This window comes from Grammomys surdaster, unplaced genomic scaffold, assembly GCF_004785775.1.
Source record: "Grammomys surdaster isolate TR1022 unplaced genomic scaffold, NIH_TR_1.0 125671, whole genome shotgun sequence".
Lineage (NCBI taxonomy): Eukaryota > Metazoa > Chordata > Mammalia > Rodentia > Muridae > Grammomys > Grammomys surdaster.
Genome location: NW_021620508.1, coordinates 437,098 through 447,158, shown reverse-complemented (window position 1 = coordinate 447,158; position 10,061 = coordinate 437,098). Strand labels below are relative to the sequence as shown.

General features: G+C 49.2%; 1 long non-coding RNA gene across 1 annotated transcript; it reads left to right on the top strand.

Moving 5' to 3' along the window:
- Positions 1–6,516: 6,516 nt before the first annotated feature.
- Positions 6,517–7,852, top strand: LOC114638961. The gene is made up of 4 exons (XR_003713946.1): positions 6,517–6,560; positions 6,731–6,775; positions 7,406–7,453; positions 7,727–7,852. It is a non-coding gene; the product is annotated as an uncharacterized LOC114638961 (long non-coding RNA).
- Positions 7,853–10,061: the final 2,209 nt, after the last annotated feature.

Below are 10,061 nucleotides of genomic sequence, written 5' to 3'. Positions count from 1 at the left end.
ACACATAAAACCCTGTCGCAAAAAAAAAAACCAAAAAAAAAAAAAAAAAAAAAAAAGAAGAAGAAGTAAAAAGAGTCAACAAGATAGCTGGCCTGAGAGAAAGCTAGAACTGGCTCCTGGAAGCTGTCTTCTTACCAACACACACACACACACCAACACATCACACATCACACACACACACCACACATATACACACACTACACACACACATCACACGTACACACACCAACACATCACACACACATACCACACATATAAACATACACACACACTACACACACACATATCACACGTACACACACACCATACACATATACACACATTACACACCACACACACCACAACCAAACACATAGACACACATCACACACCAACACATCACACATCACACACACACCACACATATATACACACACACACATCACACATACACACATTACATACCACACACACCACAACCATACACACCACACACATAGACACACATCACACACCACACACACACCACAACCACATACATACCACAACCACATACACCACACACATATACACACATCACACACACGACACATATACACACAGATACATCACACGCACACACACCACACACATATACACGCATTACACACCACACACACACACAACTACACACTAAACACACACACATCACACATCACACACCACACACACATACAACTACACACACCACACACACACATACAACTACACATACCACACACACACATACAACTACACACACCACACACACATACAACTACACACACCACACACACACATCACACACCATACACACACCACAGCCACACACACCCTCACACACACTAAAATACCTGTAGAATTAAAAAAAAAAAAAAGTGAAAGAGAGCTGAGGGTGTATGTAGTTCGGTAAGAGAGCCTTGCTGAGCACGTACGGAACCCTAGGTCCAACTCCCAGCACCATAAAATAAACACAGCGCTCAGGTGCTCTGGAAGGTGACAAATTAGGACATGTCATCAGGCCAGTGCAGCCAGCCTTTACCTCCGCAGGGGATCAGAATTCCTTTGGCCGAGCACCTGAGTGGATTACTTTGTGTTTAGAAGTGTTTCGTCTTCATATACAAACCTGGGGTCCGGACTAGAGAACTATCTTAAAAGTTTTGTTTGTTTTCTGAGATAGGATCTTGTTATGTAGCCAAGGCTGGTCCAGGCCTCTATGGCCACCACACCCAGCTAAAACATTACCTTCAAAAACATACTTGATGTGGGAAGATGGGTTTCCTATGTGGGACATCTGTAAACCGAGGTAACTGTAGTTTCACTGTACAATACACAGTCGCCAAATGCCAGTATCAGTCCCCCCTCCCCACTGTACAGCCCTCCCCCCCCCATCCCTCACCGTGGATTCCAGGCACCTGCTCTACCACTGAGCCACATCCTCAGCCCTCTCTTACTTTTCATTCCAAGTCAAGAGCTCACTAAGTTGCTCAGGCTGGCCTTGAACTCACTCAGTAACCCAGGTAGACCTTGAGCCTCATCCTCCTGCCTCAGCTTCTGGAGTAGCTGGGATGATAGCTGTGCTGGCTAGTTTCTTCTTTTTGTTTGTAGAGCCCTTCTGGCCAAAGGGGCTATCGAGTCTGCCCTGTGCTCTCAGCTCAAGGGTCTAACTCCTACCAAATGCTAAGGCCCTTTGAGGGGTATTACTGCACAGCGGAACAACGGTTATCGGAGACCCACCTCAGGTCTCGGAATTCTAGGGCTTTCATGCTGGCCTGGACACACACACACACACACACACACACCACACCAGCCGTGAGACCTCTGTTAAATTATTTAACCTCCATATTTGCCATGGCTCTCCCACCCACAGAATGTGAGTAATTATAGTGCCTGCCTCCCAGGACTTCTGATAATTCAATGGAGTCAGAATATTTAGCACAAGGCCTGCCGCAGAGTCACAACAGGCAGTGTTATTGATACCATTATATGGGAAAACAAAAACATCATGGAGGAGTCAATATGCTACCAAAGCCCCACCACAGAGCTGAGCCCAGAACCAGGCGGAGATGCCGGTGTGGTGTTGGTATTGGCTCTGTGCTTGGACATGCGTGCGTATCAAGCTAGGGTTGAAATTGGATTCCGCCATTAGCATGTCTAAGTGGGGCTGATTTGCATAATATCTGCCCTCTTTCGTCTGGTTTGTCACTTCTTCCAGTGCCTCTGTTCACTCTACCCTGGTGGGAAGGCTCTCGTGAGCTCTGCAGGCACTGCTAACTGAACAGAACGGATATCTGAATATACCTGCTTGTAAAAACCGTGCGCTCCAGAAAACCCTAGGGGAGAGCTCCACCCTGCTCCGGGTATTCTCTTTCTTGTCCCCTCCAGGAGCATCAGACGATCCTGGCATCCACGGTCACGTGGTCATTTTGGGAAGAGGGTGTTCCTCAAGGTGTTCAAGGCTGTTCTCTCTTGAGGCTACCGAGGGCACTGTGATGTGGGGGCAGCAGGGGACTGCGGTACCAGTCTCTGGGGCTCACAAAGATTCCTCCCACCCCAGGCCTGCCTATTGTGTGTGCTGCCTCAGGTTGGGGTAAGGAACCCAACCCTCAGATAAGGGATTCTCTGCCAGGACAGTGCTAGTCTCTGCCCCGGCACCTGCCCGTGACACCGGTTGGACCATCTGGGCCTCATTGCCGAGAAGATTTCATCACTGGGCTCTTTTGTCACTTTGAGGTGATCCCACTCACATGCTAGGGGTGGGGTGGGAAGTGGGATTATTCAGGGACACGGAACAAGTGCTCGGAGGTCAGGGCAGCTCTGATCCTCCTCTGGGAGTGAGGGGGGGTCTCTGGTACATTTGCTTCTGCTTCTCATGTTTCTCCTCTCATTGTCTTCTTCAGCCATCTATATGAAATCCCAGGGTAACAACTGGATAGTACGCAGGGTCTGGGCCCGAGAGAGCAATGCAGAGCTGGGCCCAGGGATGGGTGGGTGCCGTTCTAATGCTCCCAATGTCCATTGCAGTGTGTGTAGGGCACGGTGCCAGAGGGTAGAAAAAAGGGTTAATAAATACACAGTTCCGAGCCTGGGGATATAGCTCAGTAGATAGAGTGTTTGCCTAACATGCACAAGGCCTTGGGTTTGGGTCCCACCATGACATAAACCAGATGTTACTAGTACAAGGTTGTCAGCACAAAGGAGAGGCAGGAGGATCAAAAGTTCAAGGCTGTCCTTGGCTACAGAGTGAGTTTGAGGCCAGCCTGGTAAGCTGGTTAGAGAGCCTTGGAGACACACACAACACACATATATATTCATGCATATACATATACGTGTGTATGTATGTATATATGTATACATGTATGTATATACACATATACACGTGTGTGTATGCTCCCTCATTCATATATACTCACACCACACACACACACACACACACACACACACACACACACACACGGAGAAATAAGGAATAATGGGACCAACAAGGTTGAGTTCTGAGAACTGGAGATAGCAAAAGTCATTTTAGGGACGAAGGAACAACCTGAGACCTTAGTACAAAACAGACAAACAAACAAACAAACAAACCTGTGAGGAGAGAAAAGAGGTGTGTGTGGGGGGAGATAAGACTTGGTCAAACGCCCGGAGGAAGAAGGGGCATGCTGGGTAAGGAGTCCAATTTACTCAGCCAGCGAGTGTGTGGGGAGAAGAGGAAGCTGGAGAGGCAGGCGGAGTCCGCAGCGTGGAGGGCCTTACACCCGCCCGACAGCTTTAGATGGATTTGGCAGGGTGGGGGACACGGAGTGACTGAGAGGGAAAAAAGAGATGAAGGAGGGCTTGCTCGGATGCCAGGTCTTGTAGGGACAGGCTCAACCTGATTCCATCCCATTACCCTGTGCGTGAGCAGACCCATGGCAGCCTCACCTTGCAAGAGCCTGGGGAGTAATGCGAATTGAGAAATCAAAGATATACTGGGAACGGTGTCTGCCTCCCCCTCCTGGAGCCCCAGGGGGGGGGCGACGTGATCCGGGGATGAGTCACCCGGGTGGCAAGCCTGCTCCCTCACATACCCACCCCTTGCTAATATAAAAGGGCCATCAGGGAGGCTCCGCCTCAGAGCGCCCCAAACCGGACACCATGAAGATTCCAATTCTTCCTGTCGTGGCCCTCCTCTCTCTTCTGGCATTGCATGCTGCTCAGGGAGCATCCCTGGGGCAACCCACGGTAATCACGCAGGTGCCGGGGCTTTTTTTAGACCTGTTACCCAGCTGCCACTCAGTATTTCTCGTCCATTCCTGGAGAAGTGACTCCTATTCGTTGGCCGTGCTCTGGCAGCTGGTGGAGAAGCTGGGGTCCCGAAGAGGGAGGAAAGGAAGAAGGGGAGAGTGGGGGGATGTAGCTTGGTGCAAAAGGAAGGGAAAAGACAGAATAACTCTAGGAAGAATGGTACGGTGGGGTAGAGGAGGCAGAAGCTGAGGTGGGCCATTGGGATCCCCCAATCCAACCTTCCTTCCTTTCTAACCCACTGAGTAGCTTCCAGATGATGGGGGGCTCCCTGCTGGTCTAGATCCCTTATGATCTCCCTGGAGTCCCTCTGCTTCTCAGTTGCACTAAGGGAACAGAGGAATGTTCTTCCAGGCTTTAAAAATCTAAGACAAGGGGCTTGGTGGCAAATGGATTGAGCAGGTGGCCTTGGGGAAAGCAGGATCTGCCTGGATCTCGAATGACGTGGGGGCTTTGGCCAGTCTGTTGCATTAAATTTGTACTTATCAGGAATTAGCTGGGTGTAGTGTAGCACCATTGTGACCCCAGCATTTGGGAGGCTGAGACAGGAGGATCAGGAGCTTGAGATTCATTTGGGGTATGTAGTTGAACCCTGCTTTTTTTTTTAAGCTTTTAGTTTTAATTAAGCATGTATGATGCATCTGTGTGTGTGTGTGTGTGTGTGTGTGTGTGTGTGTGTGTGTGAACATGCCAGTGGTGACAGAGGCCAGGCTAAGAGTGTGCTTAGCAATGGAGTTGGAGCCACAGGCAGTTAGGCATTAGGCTCCTAATGCAGGAGCTGGAAACCAAACTGGGGTCCTCTACAGGAACAGAATCTGTTCTTAACCTGTGACCCATCACTTCAGACCCCTCCTGACTGTGTTTTATCCAGACTTAAACCAAATATGTCAAACTGCTGAGCTTTGAGCACTAGAACCCTGCCCAGAGGGCCACATGCTTGTGACCTACCTCTGTGGTGCAGAGGAAGGGATGAGAGGGTGTGTAAGATGGAGAAACAGAGGGCTTTAGGGATGGTGGCCAGTGAACCACATGGTAAATTAGCCATAGCCTGTGAGAGGCAGGCAGCTTACCTTAGGGGTGTGGCTCATGCTAGCGCCCTGGTCTTCGCCCAGCCAGGTTAACAAGCATGGGTGTTTTGGCACAGAAAATCAACAGCCAAACAATGCTAGCTAGTTTTATTAGCTGGGGTCCTTTCTCCACCTTTTCTGCACGTCAACCAGCAACTGGGTGTACTGGATCAGAATGGGACTGGCACTGGGGCCCCAGTGAGAGAGAATGCACAGATGCTCTTGAGGGGAAATTGGCAGAGGAAAAGGAGAGGAAGGAGGGCTGTCAGAGAGAAGGGTTCACTTTGTCTCTGTCACTCTCTTCAGGAAGATACTACCTATGGTTATTACCTTACAACATCAGAAACAGAGGTAAACATCTGTTTTTTCATTCTCCCATATCACTCTGTCTTTCTGGCAGTGGTGAGGCCCCTAATGCAGGAGCTAGAAACCAAACTGGGGTCCTCTACAGGAACAGAATCTGTTCTTAACCTGTGACCCATCACTTCAGACCCCTCCTGACTGTGTTTTATCCAGACTTAAACCAAATATGTCAAACTGCTGAGCTTTGAGCACTAGAACCCTGCCCAGAGGGCCACATGCTTGTGACCTACCTCTGTGGTGCAGAGGAAGGGATGAGAGGGTGTGTAAGATGGAGAAACAGAGGGCTTTAGGGATGGTGGCCAGTGAACCACACGGTAAACTAGCCACAGCCTGTGAGAGGCAGGCAGCTTACCTTAGGGGTGTGGCTCGTGCTAGCGCCCTGGTCTTCGCCCAGCCAGGTTAACAAGCATGGGTGTTTTGGCACAGAAAATCAACAGCCAAACAATGCTAGCTAGTTTTATTAGCTGGGGTCCTTTCTCCACCTTTTCTGCACGTCAACCAGCAACTGGGTGTACTGGATCAGAATGGGACTGGCACTGGGGCCCCAGTGAGAGAGAATGCACAGATGCTCTTGAGGGGAAGTTGGCAGAGGAAAAGGGGAGGAAGGAGGGCTGTCAGGGAGAAGGGTTCCCCATTCACAGGCTCCTTTGTCTCTGTCGCCCTCTTCAGGAAGGTACTACCTACAGTGGTTCTTACCCTACAGGACCAGAAACAGAGGTAAACATCTGTTTTTCCATTCTCCCAAGTCAGGTGTCTTGACTCTGTCTTTCGAGTGGATTCTCTAATAACTCCTTGATTTTTTTCCTCTAGGGCTTTAACAATGGGTTCCTGAACCTTAACCAGTTACAGTCTGTGAGTATCCTAGAGCAACCCCATGGTTTGCCCCACCTCACAGAGGAGACAGCTTATGAAGTTTCTGGGCCCATCTTCATCTTTTCCAGAGAGCTGAGCAATGCTTGGGTGTCCTCTGGAACTGACCAGATTCTGATCTCTCTCTCTTTCTTCCCCCCCTCCCCCCCCAGGCCTTTAAGTCGGATGACTTCCTGAACTGGCACGTCATCACTGATGTAAGTGTTACGGTGTAATTGAGAGCCAGGTGTGGTGAAGTATGCCTGTAATTCTAGCATGCCAGTGCCTGGGGTGGGAGGATCATGGGTTCAAGGCCAGCCTGGGCTACACAGTTAAGGTCCTCAAGAAAAAAAACCTGAGGTTTTACCTAAACCAGGAAAGCTGAATCATTGGCCTAGCTAGGCCTAGCCTTTGTACCTTTTGGCTCTGTGCTTTCTGTGTGACCCCTTGCAAACGTCTCTGGTTCTGCGAGCCTTGGTGTCTTCTTCATCTGCAAAGTGGGCATGGAGACAATGCTTTCCTGAAGAGGTTGCTGTCACACCTAAATGAAAGCATGCTTGCACAGCAGTGTGTACCGGGCTGACACCGAAGGAGGCTTCCAGAACACGGGCGCTTACCATGATTGCAAATCAATAGCACTGTACCTCACTGGTGAGCACAGTGTGTGATTAATGACTCGTGTTTATTATTTACTGGTCCTTGCTCATCTGGCGTGTGTTCCCTGATCCCCATACTTATTCAGGGAGTGTTTACTGATCCTTGTTCACTCACTGAGTTTTTGCTAGTACCTGTTCATTCAGTGAGTGCTTACTGGCACCTGCTTACCTGATCCACTCCCCTTCTTTCAGATGTTCAAAAAGGCGCTTCCTTTCATTAACTGGGAAATGTTACCTAAGGTAAGAGTGGTATTATATTCAGAAGTTAGGGAGAACGGGGTGGGGGGGTGGGGGGAGGGAAGAGGAGGGGGTGTGTGGGGACGATGAATGGAGGATGAACCTTTTCCCGTAGCCCAGAGCCATCTTAGCTACTATACTCAGATGACATCAGAAACTTAGACCAGGCTGAGATCCCTTTCCCACCAAAGCCGCACCCACCCTGGCTTCATTATGGGGACTCCGATCCAGGGTGTGTGGGGGTCCACAACCTCACTGTCACCCCTTGCCCTTCAGGTGAAAGGACTGAGAAGTGCAGTTCCTGATTCCCAGTGACGATTCTCTTTAAGACCTAGGACCTAGGCTGACCCCATTAGAGGAGGAGGCAAGCCTGGAATCCGGAAGCCCACCCTACGACAAATCTCCCCCCTGGCTCAGTTCCTCCAATAAAGTGTTTTCCACTCAAGCGGCTCCTGAATCTGTGTTTCTGTCCTTATCCTACTGGGCTCAGGAGACGAATTAAGGCTGGTAGGGAGAACAGTGAGTTCTCCGAGGCCGGTAAGGAGGTAGATGGGAAGCGGTAAGGGAAATGGGAAGGTACGGACTCCATCTTGCACAGTGAGCTAATCTCCTGAGTCAAGTTTCTAGGGCTCGTTCACGAGTTACCTGTCAACTGGAGATGAGGCATGAGCCACAGGTCCACCTGTCCGACAACAACGGATGGGAGCATTCAAGAGGTGGAGAAACCAGGTGGTCTTAGATGTGGGAGATGGCGATTGGACGGGAGGGGTGTGACGTCATCAACGATCTGCACACGCTCCATCCAATTCCCGGGCCCTTCATAGGGCACCTGTTCAGAGAATGGTGCGTTAGCATCACCTGTGGGTGAAATTTTTGTCTCTTTGAACAAAAGACGCTTATGCAGCCCCAAGTGAAGAGATTGTGGCTTTGATTGGTTTGAACCAGATCAGATGGTATCCAGATCCTTAAAACAACTTGGTATTTTCAAAATTACCAAGAATCAGACATCTGTCTGCCTATAGCTAAGTTGGAATGTGTGTGCATAGTGGCAAGCGTTGGGGAGGGGAGATATTACTTTATTGTTTAGCCAAGTGGCTTCTAAAATCCCTGGTGGAAGGTAGCAACCTGAGTCACCTAGAAGATTGGGGATTAATTCAAGTTTTACAAAAAAAGTAAAAAGTCAGGGTGGTGGGCTGGCGTGCGCCCGCGTGTGCGCGTGAGGCCAGAGAGTGACCTCAGTGTCATCCACTCTGGCTCTCAGCTTAATTTGTGAGGCCAGTTCTCTCACTGAACTCATCAGGGATCGCCCATCAATCCTTAGTCCACCCCTAGTGCAGATTACAGACATGCACAAACAAGCCCAGCTTTCAACCAGGAGCTGGGGATTTCAACCCACACCCTTGCGCTTGTGTGGCAGGCACTTTATAGACTGAGCGGTCTCCTCAGCCCTCTGGTTTTCAGACTTGGACAGGGTGTGGGAATGCACGACTTTAGCCCTAGCATTCAGGGAGCAGAGGCAGGAGGAGCTCAGTGAGTTGGAAGCCAGCTGGGTTTACAGAGCAAGTTCCAGGCCAACCATGGCTATATAGGGAAGTATTGTCTCAAAAAATAAAATAATAAAATAAAATATATAAAAAATTAAAATCACAAACTTTCACTTGGAAGGGAGAATGGGTCAAAGAGAATCACTTTGTTAATTTCATTTTGGGGGATTTGGTTTCAAAATCAAGTGATCAAGAGATGCTTTGGCACCCTGGTTCCTTAGTGTTGTTGGACAGCCTCAGAAATGCTGAAGATTTGTGTTTCTTGAAAAGATACCCATGAGCCATGAGTTCAAACTTCCTCCTTGACCTATAGACACCTTCCCCGCTTGCCTTCTGAGAATCTAAACGCTTTTGTAGCAGTTTAGCATAATAGAACTATTTGGAATCCAAGGTTCAGACCCAGCTTAAATCATAGGACCCACTTGAAATTCCTCCCTTTCTCTCTAGTTCCCTCTCCCCTCTTCTCTCTCTCTCTCTCTCTCTCTCTCTCTCTCTCTCTCTCTCTCAGTCAAGTTACAAATACAGGCTAGTGATGTGACTCTGGCCCTTTCTAAGCTTGTGTACATATCTCTGAAATTAGTGAAGGAATACATGAGAATTCTGACAATCCTTGTATGAAAATTAAATGAAATAAACATCCTGATCCCGTTGCGGGGCCAGGCTCATTATTTGTGCTCTCCAGCTCCCACTCAACCAGAGGACGGACCTAAAGATACGTTCATTCACCCCCCACACTCACCCACCTACTCAGGCACCCATCCCTGCACCTATCTACCCATGCATTCATTCATGCATCTGTGCATCCATGTAGATATCCATGCATGTACCCTCCATCTGTCATCCATCCATGTACCTATGCTTCTATCCTTCTGTACATCTAGTGATCCCTGTATCGATCCCTGCATCCATCCACTCATCCATCCATCCATCCATCCACTCATCCATCCATCCATCCATCCATCCACCCATCCATCCACTCATCCATCCATCCATCCACTCATCCATCCATCCACTCATCCATCCATCCATCCATCCACTCATCCATCCATCCACCCATCCATCCACTC